The following is a 26421-nucleotide window of genomic DNA, read 5'->3' on the forward strand; positions in this document are numbered from 1 at the left end:
AAAAAAAAAAAAAAAAAAAGCCATGAATCTATGTGCAGTATTCCCCTAGCACTGGAGTTCTCCCATTCTCCTTGATCGATCAACTTGGTCTTGGCTTGCTGGCTGTTTGTGCTGATCTTCTGGGGGAGGGGCCTGTTGCTGTGGTTTCCAAATGTCTTTGCCGGAGGCGGAATTGCCCCACCCTTGTCCGTCCGGGCTAAGGAAGCTGCTCCGGTTTGTTCTCAGGAGCTTTTGTTCCCTGCAAGCTCTCGGTACAGCCTTGGAGGACCAGGGCAGAAATGGTGGCCTCCCAATCTCCACCCGGAGGAGCCGAGAACTCGGGGCCCCGCTCCTCAGTGTGTCCCCAGAGAAAAGCAGTCACTCCCGTGTCCCCGGTCTCCGGCCGCACTCCGTGCTCACCCGGCCTGTGATCGAGCGTTGCTATCTCTGGCACCCGACCCCGCACGGAGTCTCCAAACCCAGCAGATCCCTGCAGTGCGTTCCCGCACCGCTCCTCCCCGGGAAGGAAGGGGAGTCTCCCCGGATCTGCTGCTTGTTGGGTCCCTGCTGGGGGAGCCGTGCCCCGACTGGGCCGCAGATCACAGTTTATGGCAACCCTCGAGCTGAGAGCCTGCGACTCTGCTCCGTCTCTGCAGCCAGCTTTCCCGCTCTGATACCTGGGAGCTCTGGCGCACTCAGGCACCCCCGGTCTCTCCGTGACCCCAAGGGTCCTGAGACCACACTGTCCCGGGAGGATTCCACCCCCTGCTTAGCCACTGCAGCGACGTCCCTCCGCCGAGCCAACTTCTAAAAGGTCCGATTTTGTGCTCCGCGGCTCTAGCACTTGCCAGAAGCGGCCGGCGGAGGCCCCTCCCCCGCCGTCTATCCTCCCGAATATCGCCTCGGATTCACTTCTCCGCATGCCCTACCTTCCAGTAAGTGGTCGCTTCTCTGTTCAGAGAGTTGTTGCTACTCTCCTCTTCGGTCTCCTGTTGAGTTCGTAGGTGTTCAGAATGGTTTGATCCCTATTCAGCTGAATTCCTGAGACCAGACGAAATCTAGGTCTCCTACTCCTCCGCCATCTTGCTCCGCCTATTTCCCTTTATTCTTACTGCTCTGTATGTGCTATACCAAAAAACAAACAAACAAAAGAAGAAGAAACAATAGCAAAATCCTAACAATGTGAAAATGTTGGGGTTTGGGAGCAAACGGTCAGAAAGAATTCCTGAGATATCTTTGGTGCAGAAAGGGTGGTTTTATTAAAGCACAGGGACCCGTGGACAGCAAGAACTGCCCTGAAGTTGTGAGGAGTGGCCCATTATATACTCTCTAGTTGGGAGGGGGTTAAGGATAGCGTAGTCTCTAAGGAATTTGCAAGCAAGTTTTCTAGGACGTTGAGGGGCTAGCTGTTGTTAGGATACGGTTATTTACGACTGTCTAGTAAAACCTTATAGTCATGAGACCCTTCAGATGTATATCAGTGGGCCATATGCTTGCGGGATGATTGCTAACATGTATCTCGGGGGGCATAGAGATAAAGGAAATTTTGAAAGGGATTTTTTATAGGGTCTTGGAGGTTGGGCTCATGTCAAGCTGAAGTTGCCTTTTGCGTTTAGCAAAGTATTAACATCAAAGTAGCTAAGTTCCTTGAGGAAGATCACTCTGCCTGTCTCAAGTACTTGTCAATGGCCTGCAAAGGAAATGTATTTTTTTTTCTTTTGCTTTTGTTCTCCATATCATTACCCCCTGAACAATTTTGACCCTTAAATCTTTAAAGCTGCTGAGGGTGGAAGGTCTCATCTTCTATAACTTCTTCTTGCTGAATAGGGGCATAGAGATGTCCCTACCTATGAGTCAACATTGATCAGTTGGGGACTTATATGTATAGGAGTTACAAAAGACAGAGGCAGCTGAAACCAAGGGAGACTGCATATATAAAATCGCCCTCAGTACAAAGGATCATCTGTTGGCTTGAAGATATGGCAGTAAAAGAGTCTGGGCATCAGGAGGAGAGACACAGGAGAAAACAGCAAAACATGATTAGAAGAATAAAAAGAAAAGCACAAATCAGAGTCCTTTGATAATTGACAAAAATCCTCTTCCAGTCCAGGAGTTTAACCAATCATTAAAGGAAAGAGAGGGATTATTTAAAGCACCTACCCACCTTTGAATATTCATATAACCCGGGCATGTTTTTGTGGTAATCTGGAGTATATACATAACACTCTGTTTTAATAAAGCATAGGTTTCTCCTTGAGCTGCAGTCAGGGTATCAAGGACCATTTGGTTTTGGGGGGGCCACATTTTGAATTTGTGGGTGACTGTATGTCTAGCTTAGTTAAAGGTGGTCACTGTATGCTTGGTAAAGCCTCTATTTCCAATTTTATATCATTAGAGGCAGCTCCTGTGACAAATATGGCTAAGGGATAAAACCACCAAGAAGCCCTCTTCATCTGATGTTTAACCTTAACGATATCCTAATTACAAGGACTCACAGGCAAGTGGGAGAAGACTTGTCTGGGTATATGGGCATCCCCAACTGTAACATCCAATACAATGATAAGGAAAGTGGGCCATCCATTATTTCCACAAGTCCATAGTTAATCCTATGGACGGGGTATACTCTGGCTTTTAAGGAGTGATTTTGTCATTCCAGCCACACAGAATTGGTCAAGGTGTTAGTTGAGTTATACAATTATTGGGGAATCCATCCCATTTTTCCAGTTGTTCAAATAGTCATATGTCCATGGCACTCTGTTATTATCCCCACAGAATAACAAGCATGAAAATTGTCTCTATATGAACTATTATGGCAATTTCTCTGAAGTTTACCTCAAGTTGTCTAGCTTAGGCAAACAACAAACACTCAAAGTCAATCAGAACTAGAATTTAACATCCTCAAAGATGCATTACTGAAACATAATTTTTCACTCTAGAATCACCCTTATTTCCAGGGATAGCCAAATTGAGACTAATTCGTTTGTAAAACACGTCCGATTTTTAACAAAGTTGGCCTAATTAGTTACATAAGCTCAGCAAGAATAGTAATTGGCCATATAGATCTTTCAAAATTTGCTTTGCTGGAACCCTTCATAAGGAATCTAGGTTGAACTTTTAGTAGTGTCTCTAGGCCAGAAGCCAAGCTAAATACTTGCCATGAAACATGACTGCAATACCTATAGATTTGGGTGAATTTATCTTCTCAAGGTTCCCAAAGTATCCTAAGGTTCCTGCACCTGCCAGGAAGTGATATTCTTTACTTATTAGGTAAGGCTGTTGAGAACTCTGTAAGCAAAGTGTCAGGCCAACATTTCTAAGGGGCTTTGTGGCTCCATGTTTCACAAAGTCAACCTCAGTTCCTTAAAGCTGTCTGGTCGTATCTGAGTCTATGCATATCTCTCTCAAATATGACATTCCAGTCAAAGCCTTGGTAAAATAACCAATGTTTCCAATGGTGTCCTGTTGTAAGGAGAACAGATTCTTATTGAACTTATGCAAACAACTATGATTGCCATGAAAGAAAGAATACTTACTGAGACTTTTTGAATTTCAGAGGGTTCAGGTAGAGAGAAACACTAAATACTTCAATTTGTTCAAGGAATATTTTATCACATTTCTGTAAGTCATAGATATCTTAAGAGAAAATTTCCTTAATCTGGAAAAGCAAACGTTAGAGAACCAGCAGTGTTTCCGACAAGAGTCACAAAACTATAATTCTCTTCTTCAGCTCATTTAGTCCCATGTTACTAATTCTTATTCAGTTTGAATGTAGCTTTTTAGTTAGTTCTGAAATTCTTACCCATTTCAGTTTTAGGATCTTAAAGATACCAAGTACCTGTATTTGTCCTAAAAGTCCTTTTTATGAATCTCCTTAAAGATGAAATACATTTTGCAAAAGCATCAGAACAGTTATAAATAACAAAAACTCAGAAATGGACACTGTTAATGATCTGATATAGAGTTCATTATGATGTAGCTGACAAGGAAATTCAGTTATTCTGTGACATATAACACTTCAATAACCAGAATATTGACTGATGATCTTATACCAGAAAGTGACTTACCAAATAAGCCTTGTTAGTCAGAGACTTTGTTTGTGATTTAAATCTCAGGGAATTTTGTTATAACCTTAGAAAGTTTTAAAGCACATGCATAAGTACGATTACAGATCACTAAAGACCTGATAAAGACAAAACATAGAAACTGTTTTTTCTGGGCAGATAAAGAAGAGAGAAAACTTTGTTTCCATTTTCTTATCAGGAGCAGACCAAATCCAATAAAACATTGTCTTTTTAACAGAGAGAAAGCAGGATTCCAGTTTTATACCAGTGTATTTTGAAAATCCACTCATTTTAACCTTAGTCCATCCCAGCCACACATAAAATATCTTTCCAAAGATTTCCCTTCACAACCTTCTACAACTTTCTTTTGCATTCGAATTTTGTCCCAAGCCATCTCTCTCCAAACAACCAGTCTCATTTTAGGACAAAATTACTTTTACCTTCAACAAAAATGTATTCCTGTTCCTTACATCCTTCTCATACATCTCCTACTTTCCTACATGCAGAGTTGCTTCCCTTATTTCCATCAGTCTTAACTCTTAGAAACCTTAGTCTCCAGTGAAAACTAAGTAGTAACCAATTGTGTACAATTACATGAGAATTCTGTAGGTGGCAAATTTATGATCAGTTAAGCATACAGCATGTTTTCCAATGGGCCCAATTAATCCTTAGTTTCTTTGCAATAAGAAGTCAAAAGCACAAACCTTCATTCAGTAATCCATGCTTTAGTACTTCACCTTATTTGGAAAAGACCTATGAAGATGTCCAATGAATTCAATCCCAATTTATCATCCAAGCAAAACTTTAAAGCTTCTGGTTACCAAAGACTTTGAAAGCTTCTTAACCATTACTCATGAAAAATTTGAGACAGAGAAAATTAACCATCATTTTAAGTCATCTTTTTGCTAACAAATTGCAACAAAGATAACATAAGCTTATTTGACCTTTAGTACACCTTGGTAGAATAAAAGTTTCATATTTAATGGTGATAATTCCAAAGACATGTCTATCTTAATTAAACCAACAAACTTAAATTAGTTTAAATATTGAATTACGTTTCACCTGGGTCCACTTAAAAGTCAATCAATTTGTTCCGCATTGTTAATTTTTACCTGGGGCCCCTTCAGGGAACTCTGAAGTGGGCAGCGTAAGTCCAAGGGGGTGCTCTTTGCTCCTTTATAGCAAGGTTAGAAGGAAGAGGTGCCAATGGCACCAGAGGCACTCAGGCTGGTATAGGAACCAGTTATACAGGCCACACCCAAAGTGGTACAGAAACAGGAGGAGAGGAAGAAGGCAGAAGAGGTAAAGTGCTGCCAGAAGACAGAGAAATAGGACTCCTTGTTCTAAAGCTGGTTAGCTCAGACAGATGAGCAGACACCATGCTTTTTTCCAACAGAGTGGAAATATACAGTCTAAGACAGGGAACTTCTCTGAAACAAAAGGAGTTTTGGCAGCTGCTTGGGACTATTCCTTAAAGTCCCCATCCCGAGGGGGGACAACCACAGTTGTCGCTGATTATTACAGCCATTAACCCAGGAAATGAATTAGGAAGAAACCCCCACATTTATTAGGAGGAGGAACAGTGAAAGACGGCTAGTATCCCCTTCATTAGGGATGGCCTGTTTCCTCCAGCAACATGAGTTCCATCAGGAAGAGGCCTAGTTGGACAATTATCATCCAATATATCAGAAGAGAGTTTACTGGCCTGGTTAGTGACCAAACACATTCCACAAGAGGCCCTTAGGTCTAAGTTCTGATTTAGAGCCATGAAGGCCTAGACCTAGGGTATCTGTGTCCATTTGCCCTATTTCCTACAGAAGAGATCTAACTAATAGATCATACTGAGGACAAGCAGTGTTACAGATCAGTCCTTCTTAAATTTTGCAATGTGAATTGTTTCCAGTGGAATAAAAGGCATCCAAGGGAGAGTCTTTGGGAACTGAAGAAGGCCTTGCCTTGCTGTGCCTTTGCCTTGCCTTGTGGTGCTGTGAAGAACCTGCCATTTTTAACCCATGGAAAATATTAGAAAAGTTTTACAAGGGAAAATTGCCCAATTTTGTAATTTAAGTAGTTAGTAGGGGACATTGATGGAAAATAGTAGTAGAAATCCATCATGGTCTAAGTGACATTCTAACACATGTAGTCTTTACAGCCAACTTCCCTAGGAAACAGTTCCCAGTTGGGTTTTTATTCAGCTGGGAATTGGTTTTGGCTGGCTCTGAGTGGAGGTCTGGCGGTCAGAAGCAGCTAGGCAGAGATGTGGAGGGGATCACATTAGACCAACGAGGAGGAACCCGTACACAGGAGTCTTAAGATTGGCAGCTGTCCTGGTGACTTAGGTGGCTGTCCCATGCCCAAGACAGACAACTTTGTATAAGGACAGGAATAAAGAGAGGGTATCAAGTTTCTGGGTCTTATCACCATTCTGACCAGGGGATTAACTTCCAGCTAGGAGAGGCAGGATTTCTCCTCCCTGTGGAGTAGACATGGGCCAGACGATTGCAGGCTGAGCAATCGACATGAAAATGTTCCAGTAAGACAGTACTCCTTGAAAAGCCCCTGGAATGAAAGTAAAGGGAGAGGAGAGAAAGTATTCACCAAGTTTGTACCGAGACATGGAGTCTAGATGAGAAGACAAGCCAGATGTTTGGATGCCAAAATGATGTGAAAATGTTGGGATTTGGGAGCAAACAGTCAAGAAGGAATTCTTGAGACATTTTCGGTACAAAAGGGTGGTTTTATTAAAGCACAGGGACAGAACCCACTCTGGGGTCATGAGGAGTGGCTGATTATATACTTTCAAGTTGGGAGGGGTTTAGGGATAGCATAGTCGCTAACGAATTTGCAAGCAAGTCTTCCAGGACCTTGAGGGGGTAGCTGTTGTTAGAATAAGGTCATTTACTACTTATAGTCATGAGACTCTTCATGTGTATATCAGTGGGCCATATGCTTGGTGGATGATTACAAACATATATCTTGGGGTGGGTAGAGAAGAAGGAAGTTTCCAAAGGGATTTTTTTTTAACTTGTTTTGTTTTGTTAAGTAGGCTCCATGTCCAGTGTGGAGCCCAGCCAGGGCTTGAACTCACAACCCTGAGATCAAGACCTGAGCTGAGATCAAGAGTCAAATGCTTAACCAACTGAGCCAGCCAGCCACCCAGGCAACCCTCGAAGGGATTTTTTTATAGGATCCTGAGGGTTGGATTTTTTTTCATTTAGCAAAATATTAACATCAAGGCTGCCAAGCTCCTTGAGGAAGGTCATTCTGCCTTTTCAAGTACTTGCAATGGGCTGCAAAAAGGAAATTTAAATTTTTTTCTTTTGCCTTTGTTTTCCATATCACTAAGGACCCATTTTATTGTACATAACATTCTTCAGCTATCTCTATTCACTCTGGTCTGTAGTCTTTTGAACACTGTTCTTATTGGCCTGGCTTCTTAGCCTTAGTCTTATGTCACCTCACGTAACATGTATATAGATAATGATGGCAATATTGTTATCTTAATCAAATATTTAGAAGAGTCCATTTTATTTTCTCATGACAGACAAGGAGGAGGAAGGTATTTTATACAAACTGATTGGTTCATTGATGTGCTGGTTTATTTGAAATTTAGCAGGCAGTTTGACCCAACTGTGGTCTTGAAAGGAAGTTTGAAATTATGGTACATAAAAAAATTAGAGCTCAATTATATTGGTAATGTCAGGCAAATATGATAGATACTAGAATCTTACTTTTAACAGGACATTTGGCTAAGTTTCTTGTAAGTGTAGAAATAAGCCAAGAAGGGAGACATTTCAGTGTTATACAAGCTTAGCCTCTTAGTAAGGAAATAACATTAGGTAAATGATGTAACATTTACCTAATGTAACATGCTACACCACCTACCATCCCTACCACATATAAATATGGGGAAAGAAGGTAGACTAGATGATCTTTAAGGTTTCTTGAAGTTCTAATAAGTCTTCATCTTTTAAAAAAGATAAATTACTGGGGGTTTGTGAAACTAAAAATTGATGTATTCATAACTAGCAGAGCCACTGTATTCAAAGACTATCAATAAATCATAAATGATAACCTGAAGATAGTCTCTGCATAAGCAGCCCCTTGGCTGTACATGAAATATTCCTGGCCACATTTTGTCAAAGTAAGTTGCTTAAGCTCACACAACTGGTAATAATGCTATATGTCTTGTTTTTAATGGTATAGTTGTTTCAATTGCACTTTATTAGCACGGAGTTTATAATGATTTTGTTTTGGGACACCTGGGTGGCTCAGTCAGTTAAGCATCTGCCTTCAGCTCAGATCATGATCCCAGGTCCTGGGACTGAGTCCTGCATCAGGCTCCTTGCTCAGCGGGGAGCCAGCTTCTCCCTCTGTCTGTGGCAACCCCTGTTTTGTGCTCTCTCTCTGATAAATAAATAAATTACAATCTATAATAATTTTGTTTTAATTAACTTAGAACAGAAAAAAAATTTAAAAAGGTCCAAAATACCCAGTAAAAGAAGAGACAAACCCAATGAAATAATGCAGAAGAAATATTTGGGGACTAATTAGTTGAGAGGTAAGAGGTGGGGTGGGTAGACAATGTTAAGAACTGTAGAAGAGCAACCGATGATATTCTAGAGATCACAACTTATAAGAAATATTTATGAGAAGAATAAGTAATGAGACAAGACAAAGAAGAAATAGAGGGTTCCTATTTAATAATTCAAATATTTAAAAATTCATCTGGAAAGGTCTAGATCTTCTTCCAAAGATAGAAGTTGGTAAATATTTGGAACCTGATATATTATCGGGAACTGCACAGTTATGAGAACAAAAACAGACATAAAAGAATACAATTCATCAAACAAGCTTTGCCTGAATCCATAATACAGATCATCTCAATTACTGTCTCACTGACTCTAAGGGGAGATCTAATGTTGAATTAGGGATCTGTGAAGGTAAAGGATTCATGTAAGAGAATTTTTTTATATAAAGGGAGTGGTAATGGTAAGCAGACTACTCCGGCATTTGGTACAGACGCATGTGTTCAAGTATATGCTGGGTTAGAATAATCTTCCATCTGGGAAGCCTTGCTTGTGCATGATCCAGAGACTAAAAAGATACACATGTCCATGGGTCCTAAATAGTACTTAAAAAAAAAAATCAAAGCATAATTTACATATAATAAAGTATACATATTTCAAGTGTACAGCTTGAGGAAGTTTTATATATGTAAACATCCTAGAAGACTAATTCGTATCTGCAATCAATAATACCATCTCCCCAACACATATAACCATCATTCTGATTTTCATCCCCATAGATTAGTTTTTCTTGTTATTAAACTTCATATATAAGGGCTATACAGAATGTATTCTTTTGTGTCTGGATCTTTTCTCTTCATAACGTTTTTGAAATTTGCCACAACTTTTTTGGAGGGAAGGGGCATCAGCAGTTAATTATTTTTTTATTGCTGGATATTATTATAATGTATAATTTTTTAGAAGATCTATTTATTTATTTTAAGAGAGAGAGAATGAATGCACATGCCTGTGTGCATGGAATGAGGGGAGAGGCAGAGGGAGAGAATCTCAAGCAGATTCCCCACTGAGCATGGAGCCCCACTTGGGGCTCCATCTCATGACCCATGAGATCATGACCTGAATCAAAACCAATAGTCAGATGCTCAACAGATTGAGCTCCCCAGGTGCCCCTAATGTATAATTGTTTAATTGGTTTTTCTTTAATGGACATTAAGGCTATTCCTGTTTGGGACTATTATAACTAAACCTGGTGGAAACACTCTTACACATGTCTTTTGATGCACTCATCTTTGTTACCATGAGTGAAATTATGTCATAGAATAAACAAATATTTAGCTTTAGAAGATATTGCAAAAAAGCTTTGCAAATGTCCATACTCACGGGCACAGTATAAAGATATTAGCTGTTCTACATTCTCATCAATTCTTGGTATTGCCAGTCACTTTTGTTTTATGCCTTCTGGCAGTATATGGCAGTTTTTCTTTGTAGTTTTTAATTTTCATTTTCCTCTGATAAATGACTTTGAGTGTTATTTTTTTTTTCAAATACTGTGGGCCATAGAAAGTGTATAGTTTCTTATGAAAGATTTTATTTATTTGTCAGAGGGAGAGAGAGAGAGAGCGCACGTGTGCGCACAGGGCGGGGGAGGGGCAGAAGAAAAGCAGGCTCCATGCTGAGCAAAGAGTCCAATGCGGGACTTGATCCTCATGACCTGAGCTGAAGGCAGACCCAGGCGTCCCAAAACAAAATCATTATAAACTCCATGCTAATAAAGAGCAATTGAAACAACTATGCCATTAAAAACAAGACATATAGCATTATTACCAGCTATAGTATGACATTGGGCAGGTTATTTATGTTCCTTGAGCCTCATTTTTCAATCTGTGAAATAGGAATAATAATATCCCCCTTATAATAGTTTTGTGAGGATTAAATGAAATAATGTGTATAAAATGTTTAGCACAGTATCTAGTCCATAGTAATGTCTCTGGTGTGAGACAGATTTCTCTAACCTTGAGTTTCTTCATTTATAGGGTGAGGACAATAATGTTCTATTAGCCAGGTTTCAGTCCAAATGGCAGAATCCATGTCAGGTAGTTCAGAGGGAATTTTTAATACCGGCAACCAATTGGAAAGGTCTTGGAAGGGCCGAAAGGGCAAACAAAGATGGTGAGGCAACCCATCAGGAAGCTCCCACCACCTATAGGGCTGACAGGATAAAGGGAGGACATGTGCTACCAAAGCTCTGGCGCCTGGCCTACTTAGTAAGAACTAAAACAACAGAGGGGACATAGCTACTCTTAGCCATGCTGCCTGAAACCAAAGGAAATGAACAGAAATACCCAGCATCTTCCCTCTTCCCACCCTCTCATCTTTGCCAGTTTCCCCCTTTACTAAAGCTCTGTGAAAACTAGTTGGCAAAAAGCGTGAGTGATGTAACTTGCAGGATTCAGCCCCCTGTAATACTGAACAGAACAGGAGAAGGACCAGAAATGGATCTGACATCAATGACCAGCACAAGTGCTTATTATCTTAATTTGTTGTGAGAGTTAAATAAAAAAAAGCATAAAGCAAAATACCTAGAACATAATGAATGCTCAGTGAATGCCAGGTAATCGCAGTAAAATAGTGAAAATAAAGGTACTTTCGGTGCCTGGGTGGCTCAGTCATTAAGCATCTGCCTTCGGCTCAGGTCATGATCCCAGGGTCCTGGGATCGAGCCCCGCATTGAGCTCCCTGCTCCGCGAGAAGCCTGCTTCTCCCTCTCGCACTCCCCCTGCTTGTGTTCCTGCTCTCGCTGTGTCTCTCTCTGTCAAATAAATAAAATCTTTAAAAAAAAAGAAAAGAAAAGAAAGGTACTTTCACTGCATTATATTATTATAGCTATTATGATATTATTATATGTTACATATTATATGATATTATAATTAATATGATAGCTATGGGGTCAAAGGAAGGCTGGTATTCATGAAATCTTAAAGAGCTGGAATGATTGACTATGATCATTAACTCCCACAGGTCATTGGAAAGATTGGCTTTGTTTATGAAGAGGGTATCTGCTTGGAAATTATCTCTTGGGAATCCAACAGGGTTCATTAAACTCATGAGGAAGAACCATCAGGGGCCCCTGGGACTCTCCTCTGAGAGACCTGGCCATGAGCAGGGTCAGGAGGTCCTTCTCTGCTTGGACAGTCAGAGGAAGTTACTAAGTAGGGAGTGACCCCCTGGTTCTTCTTTCAACTCTACTCACTAGCTCCGTGTGTGACTTGGAACAAGTACTTAAATCAGTGGGGGTTCCGTTTCTTCAAATGTGAAGAACTAGATCCCATCATCTCACTTCCGGTTCTAAAATTCTAAGACTATTTGAGGAGTTTAAACCCATTATTTAGAGAAGTGGTTAGTATTTCTGGTTGGAAGCAGGATACCACCTCTCAGATTCTGCACTCTGTCTACCTCATTCTCTGACTCTGGTACACTTCCTTCCCTAAATTCAAAGCTGTTTTCCATTTTTAAGCATAGATTATGCCATTATAGTGCACTATTCGGAAAACATAAGATCATACTAATTCCCATATGCTTTCAGGCAGTACAAAATAATTAAGATCTGTTTATCAATATGGCTAACTAAAAACAAAAGCATGTATATCAATGTTTGTTTTTATTATTTCCTGTATAGGCCTCTAAGAGTAATTGCGGATATCTGTAGGACCTAAAGAGCTAGCTCCTTTCCCACAATGTTCTATAATCAGACATTATACGTGGGGTGTCAGCCAGTTTAAGTAGCCAGAAGATGGCCTCCCATAAACACATTTGCTGTTACATTTCAGAGTTATCAACTGTGAATGCATTTTGTGCAGTCAAGTGAAATTTGCAGCCAATAAACACACGGTTAAAGAAGAAGGCATAAATGCATACAAAGTGCATACGAAACCTCTCTACTCGGCTAGGCCAAATAAATATTTCCATTGGTTCAGTTCTAGCAGAAACAAAATGCACATTAGGTCAAAAAAGGTGAAGGTATGTGGAATTAACTTGTTAACTTTTGAAAATTTGCTTTTGGGAATTCTGAATACGCATGTGGGCTCCCTTGCCTCTGGAATGTCATGCCACCAGAAAAAAAAGAAAAAAAAGCAGAGTGATTTTTGTCTCCCACAAATGCCTGTTCTGTATTATATAGTCTGCTTTTAGTTTGGATGCCAAAGGAAACTCTGGTTGGAATTTCAAAGTTGGTTAAAACTTCACAGTATTTGGCCTTTCACTATCCAGATGCACAGTAAAAAGCTCACCTCTTTTTCCTAATATTGCTGTTAGAATCATTTTTGGAAGGTTCATTTTATCACCTTTTTATCTCCAGTCAGGATAAGAAATGAATGCATATTGGAATTTAATTTGTTTAGGGAATTCATTTTGTTTAATTTGGTTCTAAAATACTAACTGCAATCCACTATTGAGACGAGATAGCTCAAACTCCTTAATAGCCATATCCAGAGAGATTTCCATAGAGAGAGTGGAGAGAGAGGAAAAGGTAGATATTGATGATATTCAAACAAATAATTTTAGAAAACTCATGGAATGAACCAAAATTATGTATAAAAACTCAAATTGGAATTAGAATTCAAAGCAAGGTCTCAGTGAATGCGAGACTCTGAGCCCTGCTGCTAGATGGCAGACAGAGGGAAGAATAAATGACCTCCAGCTTTTGAGAAACTTAATTAGAAGTTATATCAAACCTGGGATTCTCCTGAAAGAATTTGTACTTACTTTAATAAAGGCTGTTTCTCCTTGAGAAGCAATTCTAATTTTATACCAGGGTTGCAATTCTGTGCTGAAAATGGCCTTTCTATGCGATCTTGTTCATTTTTGCAAACACAATATATCCCCACCCCCAGGACCTTCTTCTGGCACGCAAACAGGAGAGCATTTGCCAAAACAATGATACGGATGCTTAGAAAACAATAGCTCTTCTTTGAACTTTATTACTACGAGCTACAACACAACAAAAAGCCAGAGCAAGGGCAATGCTGACACAGGAAGGAAACCACGTTTACCAACTGGTTTGGAAATTTTCATTTCCCATTTTAAAATTCTGGTAGCAACAGAGAACAGCTCAGTGGTTGGCAGGGGTTAAGGGTCAGGGGAGGAGGAGACTCTAAAGAGCAGCAAGAGGGACTCCTTTTGGACTGACGGACTCTGTTCAGAGTGTGGTGGTGGCGGCAAGTGTCAAAATTCCTGGAACTGTATGGCAAAAAGAGGGAACTTTACGTAATTTTAAAAAAGAAACAATCAAACATCATCAACTTTGACATTTTAAAAAGTGTGTCCGTTTGATTTTATATGTGTCCACCAGTACATTTGACATCTAACCTAGTACTTCTCTACCTCCCTAATTACTATTTCAAAGCCCACTTCCCTCCCACCTTTCCTGAGTTTCTCCTCTTTCCCAGGGATTGTTCGGAATCCCTGATTGTTCTTCTTTTGCAAAACAATTCAAAACATCACAACCTTTGAGAACCAAGCCTTGAACAAACGATGATGAAAAGAATTCAGACCTGGGTAAGAGCAATCTGATACTGGAGAAAATGTGCTGATGGAAAAGAGTCCCAGAAAGTTGCCAGGGGCAGGAGGTCTTGGCAGGTTGGTCTGACAGAGGTGTCTTGCAAAAAAAAAAAAAAAAAAAAAAAAAAAAAAAGTGGGGAATAGAGAGGAAGTAAATAGAAGCATATCATAATCCTACCTTCTATTTGTAAAGTGCATCATGGTTTATGATAATCTTAAACTAGTTCCTTTAATATTCCATCACCTTGCTAATGTGTAGGGGTCATTGCCCCCATTTTACAGATGAGAAAACTGTGGCCCAGAACAGTGAATTGCCCATGGTCACAAGCCTAGTACATGAAAAAGCTTGTACTTGAGCTAGGATTCCTTGTTCTAAGCACTGGCATCATTCTATAACCAACCGCATGTAGCCTGTGCGAAATTGCTATGCGTCCAGAGCTCCTGACAGCCGTGTCACACCCAGTGAAATCCTTGAAGTCCTTGAGGTTGGCTGCCCAAAGGGCACGGGTGGGAAGTGAATCAGTGATCTCCACTCTGGGCTTGTCTTTTAGGGATGGCGTTGCAGCTAATTCTGGGTTGTTGGGCTCACTCTTACTCTTTCAGTTTGATCTAGAAAAGCCACAGAAATAGGTAGGGACAATGTTCTTTAAGCCAAAGACCACCTCCAGAACAGGCAGCATCAAATTGAAAATCTAAACTCAGGAAACAGTGCCCGAGATCTCATCTCCCAAGTGCTGAAGGAGAGAAATTTGACCAATTCAAGGATGAAGACGTAAGACCAGTTTTCTTTTATGAGGCAGGAGGCAGATAACTAGAGATTAATATCTATTTATTCTGTGCCTTGTTCCACAAATGGTTTGAAAGTGCTAACTAAGAAAGCATAAATCTAGTCCTATTAAACAGACACAGTTCAAGAACGATGGACCCCAGCACTTCCTGAGAAATTTCCTCAAGAGACTGGTTTTGCCAAATGTTGTATGTTTTGCTTTCCATAGGGGATTCAGTATTTCTCAATATGTTTCAAAGTATAAATAGCAAACCAGTTGAGCAAATGCCCATCTGGTTGTCTGATCTCTTTTTTTTTTTTTAAGATTTTATTTATTTATTTGACAGAGAGAGACACAGCAAGAGAGGGAACACAAGCAGGGGGAGTGGGAGAGGGGAAAAGCAGGCTCCCCAGGAGCAGGGAGCCTGATGCAGGGCTCGATCCCAGGACTCTGGGATCATGACCTGAGCCAAAGGCAGACACTTAATGACTGAGCCACCCAGGTGCCCCTGATCTCCTTTTTTAAAGTAGAGAAAAAGAAATTGCCTTTGACTTAAGGAAAGATGGGGAATATTGTTGGTGGCTGCCTTCTAGATCTGATGTAGCCATACCAACTCATCAAGTAGCACCAGAGTCATTTCAACAGAGGGGTGGTACTCGACCCCCTTAATCAAGTCCCCTTCCTGGCCTCCTCCAGCCTGTTATTCTCTGATATAACAGATCTTTTCCTTCAATGCATTTGTGAAAAATCTCCCTCATTAGGCTGAAATGCCAAGGGGGCAAGGAAGTGTGTGTTTGAGCGATGATTGGATCCCCCAGTGCCTCTCACACTTCCTGGCACATGATGGAAGTTAAATTAATAGATGGACTGGACTGCTATGGAATGCCCATAACTATATTCCAGAAAAGCTATGCTGCCCTTCCCTTCATAAGCCAGAGAAAGAACTTTTCTCTCTCCCTCTAATTCCTAACTTGGCTCTGTAGGAAAAGTGCATCTCACGTCAGACAATTCTGGATACATGGACAGCCCACCAGGGGTGTATGTAGCAATAGGACATTATAAAACCACCTTTCTGCCTTAAGAACAGGGAAAAGATTTTCTCTTGTGAAGCTGGGACAGGCTGGGAGGCAAAAATTAGGATGATTATTCCTGGGGTTTGCTCCATTTTGGTGTGAGGAACTCAGTTTCCTAAGAAGTAAAATGTGCAAAACGTTGTGGAAAGAGCACTGGGCTTGTAATGAAATCTTAAAAACAGAGCCAGAACGACTTTAGAGACCATCGCAGCCAGTGGTTTTCCACGTTCACTGTGTACTAGCATCCCCAGGAGAAACTGATAGAAACGTATGGATGCCTGGGCCCTAGCTCTAGGGATTCAGATCCAATTGCTCTCTGTGGTATTTTGTCCCTGAATTTATCCTCGAAGCTCTCCAGGTGATTCGTCTGGGTGGCTAGGTTTGAGAATGACAAATATGAACCAAAGGTGACTCGTTTCGGCTGCGAGTGAGGTGAGCCCAGGCTCTGTGTTCAGGGATGTCCCCAGCCCATGAGTTGCCCCGGGGGCTGCACCTTCCCTCAGGTTCACCAGCTTCGCGCGCAGCTAGAGCAAGGGCACCAGGGCTTCCATCAGACACACTCCTGGACTTTGAATGGGAACCGGAGACCCCAGGATGCAAGAGTCACAGAGATTTCTCTTTGCTGACAGTGGCCGTGACAACAAGGATGACTTTCTGGGGCAGCAGCAGAATCAGGTCCACTACCAAATGGTTCCGTGGCAGCAGTGGCTTAGTTCCGGCGAGCTCCTGGGCAAGCAGCACTTCTCCAGGTGCCCCAGGGAGAGAAGCAACGTCCTCAAGAGGATTAAAGTAAAGATAGGTCCTTTTTTTTTTTTTTTTTTTTTGCCTAGATCAGCTAGACCCAGTTTCTGTTGCTTGTCAAGAAAGACCTCTGAATCCTGCAAATGCTTTTTTTTTTTCCTCCCCCCGACTGTGTTTCTTGGAATCTTCTGGTTCTGCAGGTACTTCAGGAGCTACACAGAGAAAACAGAGTAAGCCACACTTGCAGTTTTCTGGGTTCTCTGTCAACCAGAGCAGATCGACTTAATACTTTATTATGAACAAGGTTTCTGAAAAAAAAAAAAAAAAGTTTAGAAATTACATCTGGGTGGCAGAGAAGTTCATTAGTCCATCACATTCCATTAATTTTTCTGGACTTTCCCTAGATACCAAGACAGAACTATTCTTCCAGACTTGGGTAGAAGATTCTAGTAGTAAAGTGAGCCAAAGTGACTGCCTGCTTCTTCTCCAATATTACAAGTTTGTCCAGTTCATATTTGTAACCAGGGGTCTGGAAATCCAGTGTAAGTCATTATTTCTGCCACTTCTTGTCCTTGTCACCATGGGCAAATACGTTTTTTCCACTAAAATTGAATTCCTTTTTTTTTCTGTAAAATAGAACAACTAACACTTTTCTGTCAACCACATGTGATACCTGTAAGGCTCAAATAATATAATAAATTTAAGTGATGTAATAAGTAAAATCATGTTATGCACTTATAAATCTTTCTATGCATGCAAGATGAAATTCTTATTATCATTACTGTCAGCATGAAATCTTAAATCAGTTGGTGAGTTTGTTTCCTGGATATGAATGAACTAAACTAGTTTATCTGATGGAATAAAAAGCTACTTCTTGTCACAGGAGGATGTGTAGTCTCCTGCCACAGGTGTGTGGTTAAATTCTGAGGTGATACTGAAATCTTATATAATCTTTATACTTCAGCAGCTTGTAAGCTCTGAAAGACTTACTCGCTTTGGGTATATTATTTGCAGAGAGATCCAACCGTAATAAAAATGGCTGAAGGACAATATCCCTTATATTTTCATTTGTATAAATTTGCATATTTATAATTATATACAAATAACAGTGAAAGAACAAATTTTATTAAGCATCTTTTAAGCACAATACCATATGATTCCACAGTTATATACAGGTGAATGGGCATGGATTGTTAGAGTTCTGATTATTAGCCTGAAATGCTTAGATGCTGCTCAGTAGCTAAGAAACCATTGGGAGAATTTGAGAGGATTTGTATGATAACAACAGTGTTTTATCAAGAAGTAAAGATTAATTGGATAATAGCAATTAAGGAATTAGAAGGTGAAATATAATTTAAAATTCCTAACTTGGGAAATTAAGAGAATGGCACTGCCCATAGAAAAGAAAGTTCTGGCTGGGTAGTTTTAGATGAACCTTTAGAACATGTAAAAGTTCTTCAAATATGGCCCGAATGAAAAGAGGAACAATGAGTACAGAATAGTCTTGACTTGTATCCACTTTTAACAACCACTGCCACCTGGTGGCTTGTGACCCTGTTTCCACTGAAGGGAGAAACCCTGTTGATTCTTGATGCGGCCGCCCAAAGCAGGGCTGAAGCGGAACAGAAAGAACACTGACCTGGTATACCAGAGATCTAAGGTTTTGGAGCACAGGGCTTAAGGGCCATATAACCTCATGCAATATTGTAACATGTCTAGGTCAAGATCGTCTAGCTATAAATATCTATACTTTAATGATTTCTTATGAAATTCACAGTCAAAGCTGAAACCCAGCAAGACTTCGGATAGCAGTAGATATGGATTGAAACTGCAGTTCCCATCACATTATATTTAAATTACTCCTTTCTGTTTCCTTTTGATTGAGTCCGCCTTGTAGCTCTCCTGAATTACTGAATAATGGAAGACCTAGGAACCGCGATAGTTAAGGAAAGAGGAAGTGATAGGTGGGCAGACAGAGCCACATTGAGAAAGACGATGAAAATGGGTAGCTGGAAATATTTCAAGGAGTAAGTAAACAATTGTATTTTTCTTTTCTTTCTTTTTTTTTTTTGCTGGTAAAATAATTGACTTTTATTATTAAGGTTGACAAATTCTAGAACACAACACTAAAGGAGGCCTCTTAAGGGAAAAGGAGGGCAGGAGACATTGAATTCTCAGGTGTCAGCAAGTGGTACTACTGACCAACAATTTTTGGTTTATTCTTCTCATGTACCAAGAAGTCCAGAGGTTGGGAGTCCATGGCTGGTGCAGGAGCTCCTCAAGTCATGCTATCAGATTCCAAGTGCCTTGAATCTTTCCGCTGTACCGCCCAGAGAAAGGATCTGCCTACCTTAGGCCAAAAAATGGCTCCAATACTCCTAGGTTTCATGTATGTGCTCCTGGATGTAGCAGAATGTAGCGAGAAGGACAAAGGTTCGTGTTTGCCAGATTTGCTTTTTTGTAGCAGAATATAGCGAGAAGGACAAAGGTTCGTGTTTGCCAGATTTGCTTTTTTGTACCAAACACCTGGTAGCTTTATTAAGCAGACTTCTAATTATATCTCTTTTATAGTGGTATTAACTACAGTCTCCACGTTATACATTAGATTCTCTCTTCCATCAAGATCCTTCTATTAGAAGCTCACTTGTACAAGATCCACTTTTATCTCTAAAATTGCCAGAGCTGTTATATGGCTACCTTTAGCAGGAGCTGGGGAAGTATTCTTAAATAGGCACATTATCATCTTCCTCCAAAGTGGCCTTCTGCTAATGAAGAAGATGCAATAGGTGATCTGTTTAATGACAAAATCCTCTGTAGCAATTATGTTAAATTTTTGAATTTTACTGATCTGGAAAAATGCTCAGAATATAACGTCATGTGAAAAGCAGGACAGAAAACATATGCAATATAATCTCAATTCTGTTTAAAAAATACATACCCCACATGTGGGAGTTCTAAAATGTTAATAATAGTTAATATCTACAGAGTTAGCCTCATGTCAAAGGGGTATTGATAGACAAAATTTTTATCATACTAAATTTTTTCTGAATTTTTTATAATGAACTTGTATTATCTTTAAATAGAAAAAAAATAGTGTCACTTTAAAAAACACCCCATATACTCTTAAGGACGACTAAGTCCAAAATATTTACCTACTTACTCAGTTTCATCTTCATTGTCAAAAGAAAGGAGGCAATTATTTTTTATTTGCTTTTGTGAGTTCTTTTTAACTGAGTCTTGCTTATTTATTTCACCTTCATTTGCCTTCCTCTTTTGAGCTTGCTGTTAAACCTGAATATTTTTCATCCGAGGAACATTTGACTGGTTTTCGATACATGATTCTTCCATCAACTATAGCCGGTTCTTCATCTGCTTTGGCAGCCTTTATTTCTGCTTTAATTTTCATGACTTCTTCAACTGACAGGTCTCCCTTTTTTAAAACCACCACTTGGGGCTGTTCATCTTCTTTATCACTGTGATCACCATCTTCCTCTGGGAGCTGAGGCTGGATTTTCTTGGTTTCCACGGTAAGCCCTTCCCTGTAGCCCACCTGTTCCCTGAAGCGAGCCAGGAACGCCAGTTCGGCTGGCCACACGTACAAAACCTGGTTCCGTTTGCTCATAGCTGCTCCCAGGAAAAACAGGTTCCCGGGGCCGCCTGGAGATGGTGCACTGGCGATGGCCAACAATTGTATTTTTCTGAAACAACTTTATGATATGGGCACATAGCTGCTGTGTGGATCTTGATTCTGAGAGCGAGTAAATATTTCCTCTCAGGGCCAACAGTGCATCCCTCATAACTTCTTTTGCATTTCCCAAGAACAACAGACCATTTTAAGATTTCCTGATACCTTTCTTAATGCCTCTTGCTTCTTGGAAATTCCACCATGCTATCTACATTTCTTTCAGAAACTTCTTGTTAAAAGGTTCCTCATGCTGGAAAGCCTTCTAAAACTCTCCCCAAGAAAGGCAAAATTTCTCTCCTCCATGCCACCACTCATTGCATTCTGTGTTCATCTTACTATGTTCTCACCAACTCCTCATTATACTCCCATCAAAACAACGTGTCTCATATCTGCTTAAATGCAAATGATTATCACCATACTTTGGCCTTCTTCGGATCAGACACTTTGTCTTTCAATTCTGTATTCCAGATATCCTTTTTGTTGACAGCTGCTAGAATACATAATGCTTCTTTCTCACATCCCAGGAGGATAACTCTGGGAGAAACTGAAGAAGAGTGCGAGGGACCTAGACACCAGGTTCTCTGAGGGTTAGGGAAAGAAGACAGAGTTTATATAAACATCTGCATGCTTGTCATACCCATGGATTCTGAGCTTCTAGAGAGTATCTTTGGGTCTCACTCAGGGTGCAGAGGTAGAGTTTGCCAACAAGAGAGTTTTATCACAGAGGGTGACCAAAAGTTTGGCTTTTTCATCGAGGCTCCCTTTACTGACAATATGTAGACATAGTTTGTAGGGCTCTTCCATTTCTCTAGAGAGGACTTCACCATTGCCAAGGGGTATAGCACCCGACTGCTAGGGAGTGTTCTGGAAATAAGGCAAGAGAGGATATCCAGAATATGTAAAAACAGTGGGAGAAGGAAGCAGAAGAAGTAGAACCAGAGAAATGACATCATGAGAAAAATTTGATTGAAGGGGGCCGTGAGTCAAAGAATGTCAGCAGCTTCTAGAAGCTGGAAAAGGCAAGAACATGGATGATACCCTAGACCCTCCAGGAAGGAAGGCAACCCTGCCAATGCTTTGATTTTATCCCAGCGAGATGCATTTTGTATTTCTGGCTTCTGGGACTATAAGATAATAAGTCCATGTTGTTTTAAGCCACTAAGTTTGTAGTAATGTGTTACAACAGTAATAGAAAACTACAAAAAGACCGCATTACATTTATTATTATTCCGTTGCTTGGTTGTTTTAGTTTAGGACATTTACTTAGGTCTTGCTGGTCCTTGTCCCTAATCCCTGATTCCCAGGAGTCTACCCTTCCGACAGGATATGTTCTCTGCTTTGCTAGAACCCCCAGTCACCTCTACTCACTGCATGTGGACCAGTCCTGACTCCTTATTGGCTTTCAGTCCCGGGACTGGCTGTCCTCCTTCACATTCACCCTTAGACCCTGAAAAAAAGCATTGACAAGGACACCAACCTCTGAAGAATCTTTGACATCATCACATGGACAAAGAAGGTTGCACACCTTGCCTTCTTTTCCCCCTTCAGGTTTCCAACACACTTATGTGACTGTTTTCAGAACATGGATGAATCATAGTTATCTTGATTAAACTCTCCATGCACAGTTTTTAAACAAAAATGCTTTCAATTACCCAGCCCATCTCTGACTGAATCCTTGATATCAGCCATTCAAACTATCCTGCTGGGGTCCAGTTCTTGCCAATCCACAAATAATTATTAAGTAAGGGCGTTTCTCTTAGAGTTGCAGAGTATGGCAGACAGGGATCCTTAGCCAGAGATCTAAGGGGAAAAGAGCGAGAGAGTCTATAACATAAATAATGACTGAGAGATCCCAAAGAGGCCTGCTGAGGGCAGGGGCTGTTAGTAATGAGGGAGACACCAGGAGTGACAGGAGAGACCCCTCAGAGACAGGACTCTGCAAGAGAGGTCAAGTTCATTTGAGTTCAGAGTCTAAGTCATATGAGAAAGTGCCTGGCTTCATAGCAATTTGCCCCAATTACCCATTTCCCTCTGACCTAAGACTAAAATCTAATTATACTCAGCATGAGAGGAGGCCTGGTGGGAGTTTAATATCCACAAGCTCTCTCTGCTCTCTTTTACAGAGCACTAAGAGGTGGTCTGTGGATGTAGACAAAACTTGCACCAGGGGTTTTGTGTCAGGCTGGCAAAACCTCATTTTAGGAGACAACCAAACTTTCAGGGATAAAGAACAGAGTCTCCTGTCTCCTATGACTCTCCAAGGTTGTTTTTATTAAAATGGAAATTTCCAAGGCTTTATGCAGGGCTTACATGTCAATGATAAGAGCCGCCTCACCAGCAGCAGAGCTATAATTGTCTTCTCTTGTTCCTGAACTCAGCACTTGGCTATTCATTGATTAACAGTGTACCCCATGAGCATAGCATTCCAGACTGTGGGCTCCTAAACATTTCCTCAGTAAACACAGGATCACCTGCATTAGCATTGCTGCTTCTTGCTGTTGTGGACTTCTAATTATAATTTTATTTGTTTTTTATTTGGCACATCTATATTGAACTTCTAGTGCAATAAGCCGCTTTATTAGCTGTTGTGAGGACAAGGAGATATGTGGGTTGGAGTCAATGCCTCAGTGTACTGAGGGCTGGCAGCTGGGGCAACCCCCAGAGGAAATGTAGAATGTGTGACCACCATCTGGGTGTTAAGAATACAAACCCCCAATTACTTGCCTCTAACCTAAGCCTTCTATTTTTATTATCAACCTTTTTTTTCTTAAATAATTTCAGGTGCAAAATAGCAGATTCAAGAAATGTTTGGGCAATGCAATTAGACTCTGTTGGATACTGTGGTTAGTGGCTAACTCTCATAATAACCTTATGAGGAGAAATATGTACGTTCCTCTTATATGTAACCTGCATTTCGCAAGTTTTCATGAGACTCACAAGTGAGGCTAAAAACTTGACCATAACCTATGTTTTACTTACTTTTGCCTATACTCACCAACGAAGGACTTCCAGGAACATGTGTATGTCCAGTCAAATAAACTATCATTCATGCAAAATGGATTCAATGTCCTGGTGGGCCCACACCTTGGCCTCCTCTGCAGTTGGGATCCCTGTTCTGGGGAGCTGAGGACATTTGGGCTGTGGATGTCAGGGAGTTACCTAAGGGCACATGCTTGTAAAAGACAGACTCAGGTCACACTTTGCACTTCTGCCTCCAAGTGCAGTAGCTTCTGTGTAAGAGCCAATCCATCTCTTGTCTAAATACAAAAATCATCACATAACCCCCTCGTGTGTATTAGTATGTACTTTCACAATTACATGGGCTAGCAGAGAAGGGCGGGGCGGGGCGGGGTCAGGCCTGAAAGAGGCCTCATGAGACCAAAGGGCGGCAGTCCCTGAGGACTGCAAACGCAGGGCCTCAGTGTGCAGGCCCAAGGAGGGGGCAGTGCCAAGCTCGGGCCTCACTATTTGTCTGGGATGAGCATAGCTTTGATGATATTATGTACTTAAAATCTAGTGATATCTATCTAGTACATAGACCACAAACTTCATCACTAAGCAGAAATCCATGTCAGTATTAACCTATCACCCACTCTATGCCAAGCATTTATGCCATTGTTTGGTTAGTTTTATGTATTTCCGCAATCTTCACAACCAACCCTTAAAGTCATTTGGGACAGAGAATGTCTCTTTCTTCTCATACTCCCTTACTACCTTGCTCATAATGCATGATTAATAGACTTTGCTGTTTGAAATTCCAAAGAGAATGGAAATTCAATAATTATTAACCAAACGGATCCTCCTTGAATAGGGCCAGTGCCTTTCCTTAGGATGTAAATCCCATGTACCTCATTGTAATGAACACATCTGCCGTCAGTGATATGGTGACTTCAGACTTCCCTCTCCCTCTTTAAACATCTGTGGCTGCCTTTTATTTTTCCTCTTTTGCAAGATTAAGAAAGTCAAGCCCTCAGCTTCTTGGAGAAAGTGGTCATCTACTGCACCGAAATATCTCTTCTCGGAAGGCCGTGACCTCAGAAAAGTGAACACTTGACTTTCTCTGAAGTAGTGACTATTCCATCACCCTTACTTTAGGCAAATATTGCATCACATATTATTCCCGCTTGCTGCCCCAGTCTGTTCACTCTTAGCTCCTTCCTCATGTCTCATCTTCAAGCGAGAACTTCAGGTTGCAAAAGGATTTCTAACTGCAGCATAATTTTCACTCTTGACATTTCTGTGAGCTTCAACAAGAAGAATTCTGTTTCTCTGTGCTTACCCACTGAATTAGTGTGGACAGAAGGGCACATACCATACACCATTGGCAGGAACTATTTCTTATGTTCAGTAATTTTAAAGCAATACACCTCCTTGGGCTCTTAAATATGTCATCCCAGGAGCTGCTGCCCCCTTCCTCCAATCCCCTCCATCATCTGTGTGTCAGACATGCCTTAGGCCTGCTGGGCATCTGCTGTTTACCAGGGAGGCCCTCCCTGCCCCAGTCCTCTGGTGAAGCCCTCTGAGGAATGAATTATGGAAAGCACAGCAGCTCACAGGGAATAGCAGCCAAAAATGTTTTAGTTCCCAGCTTGGCAAAGATAGGTAGTAAATTAACTAAAGTTTCACTCACTGTGTGCTCTGTTCATAAGCGTAATATTTAAAATGCAAAAATAAATAACTCCTTCTGTCCTCGTCACTTCTAAAGTGCTCTGGATAGCTCAAACTGGTGATTTTGTACATTTTATTTAACCAAACAAAACTGTGCACAGATAACTGTGGACTGGACATTTTATATCATTCTGGTGATATTTTGATGAATAAGGCATGGACCAGGCAAGGTCATAGACATTTTGGGGGAGACAAACATATAACAGGTCATTAAAGCAGAGTGTGGATAAAACAATAGTAATGCTCTTTACCAGTTGGAGTGGGAAGGAGGGTCACTTCATGTAGACTAATGGAGTCCAGAAAAGGGGGACCAAGAAATTCTCTGGAAAGAAGAGGCACCTAAATTGAGAGTTAAAGACTGAACAGTATCTTTTAAAAAGGGAGGAGATTAGAAAGGAGGAAAAAAAAATTCTTAATTCTATCGTCCTCTAGCTTGTGTGTATTATTAGCACACCCTGGGAAATCTATAACCACTGCTTCTTTGGAATTCATTACACCTGGTGAATTCCGTGGGCCTCTGCCCCCTTATAATTTCTATGCATTTGCTTAATTAAGACTCTCTGATAAACTGGGCAGATGTTTCCTGGCGATTAATAATCAGCTGGAAGAGCTTAAGTCTTGAAGCAAAGCTGTGAAAATATGAACTTATATTTATATAAAAAGTAGTCAAATTGTTACCTTTTCACATCTTGATCAGCCAAAAGTTGAAAAGCCACATTGTTGCAGTTGACAAGCTGCATTTACAGTTTGGTTCTTTTCCTAATCACTGAAAACTATCCATAAATAGGAAGAGAGAAGCAGACCCTTTGTCTTTTGCACTAGGTATCTGGAATGCAAGTCAATTTGGAGAACTTTCCTAAGAGCAAATGCTGGTCAATACTGGGATTAGTTACTTGTAGGTTTGTGGGGCAACTACCATAAAGGCCTTTACAAATGTCCTTAATCTAGATAGATTTGGCAAAATTCTGCCTAGAGATGGTGGAGTGGGCATATTGAGGCTGGTGTTTGTTTTAAAAAATGTTTGGCATTCCCTAATTCAAAGCATAATACTTGAATTATGCACAGAAATGACCACATAGTATAGGGTATTTACCTATTGTGAATACATAGAAGAGTCCAGGCTTTGGTCCAAGTGTTTGTCATCTGTAACAATTATAAGTCTTTGGAGATCCTTTCTTACTTAGGTTCTCTTATGCGTGGACTGATTTCTTGCACCCCCTCCCACCATTCGGACTGAACCATGACCGAATGGTTCTTAAAGGAAGTTAGGAACAAGGAGCAAATGATATAGGACAAGTTCCTTTCAGACAGGAAGGAAAGAAGAAGAAGAAAGAAGAAGAAAGAAGAAGAAAGAAGAAAGAA

General features: G+C 40.7%; 1 protein-coding gene and 1 pseudogene across 1 annotated transcript in view; both read right to left on the minus strand.

Annotated features, from left to right (window-relative positions):
• The window catches only part of HNMT (histamine N-methyltransferase), a 156239-nt gene extending 142768 nt beyond the window's left edge, over nucleotides 1-13471 (minus strand). The window contains exon 1 of the mRNA XM_025856682.2: nucleotides 13331-13471. The gene's annotated coding sequence lies outside the window, so the exon portion shown is untranslated. The remainder of the gene's footprint in view (nucleotides 1-13330) is intronic.
• Nucleotides 13472-19862: 6391 nt separating this feature from the next.
• Nucleotides 19863-20328, minus strand: LOC112811105 (uncharacterized protein KIAA1143 homolog pseudogene; annotated as a pseudogene).
• Between the last annotated feature and the right edge of the window lie 6093 nt (nucleotides 20329-26421).

This window comes from Callorhinus ursinus, unplaced genomic scaffold (assembly GCF_003265705.2).
Source record: "Callorhinus ursinus isolate GAN/ISIS: 27379988/994484 unplaced genomic scaffold, GSC_fseal_2.0 scaffold2, whole genome shotgun sequence".
NCBI classification, from domain to species: Eukaryota; Metazoa; Chordata; class Mammalia; order Carnivora; family Otariidae; genus Callorhinus; species Callorhinus ursinus.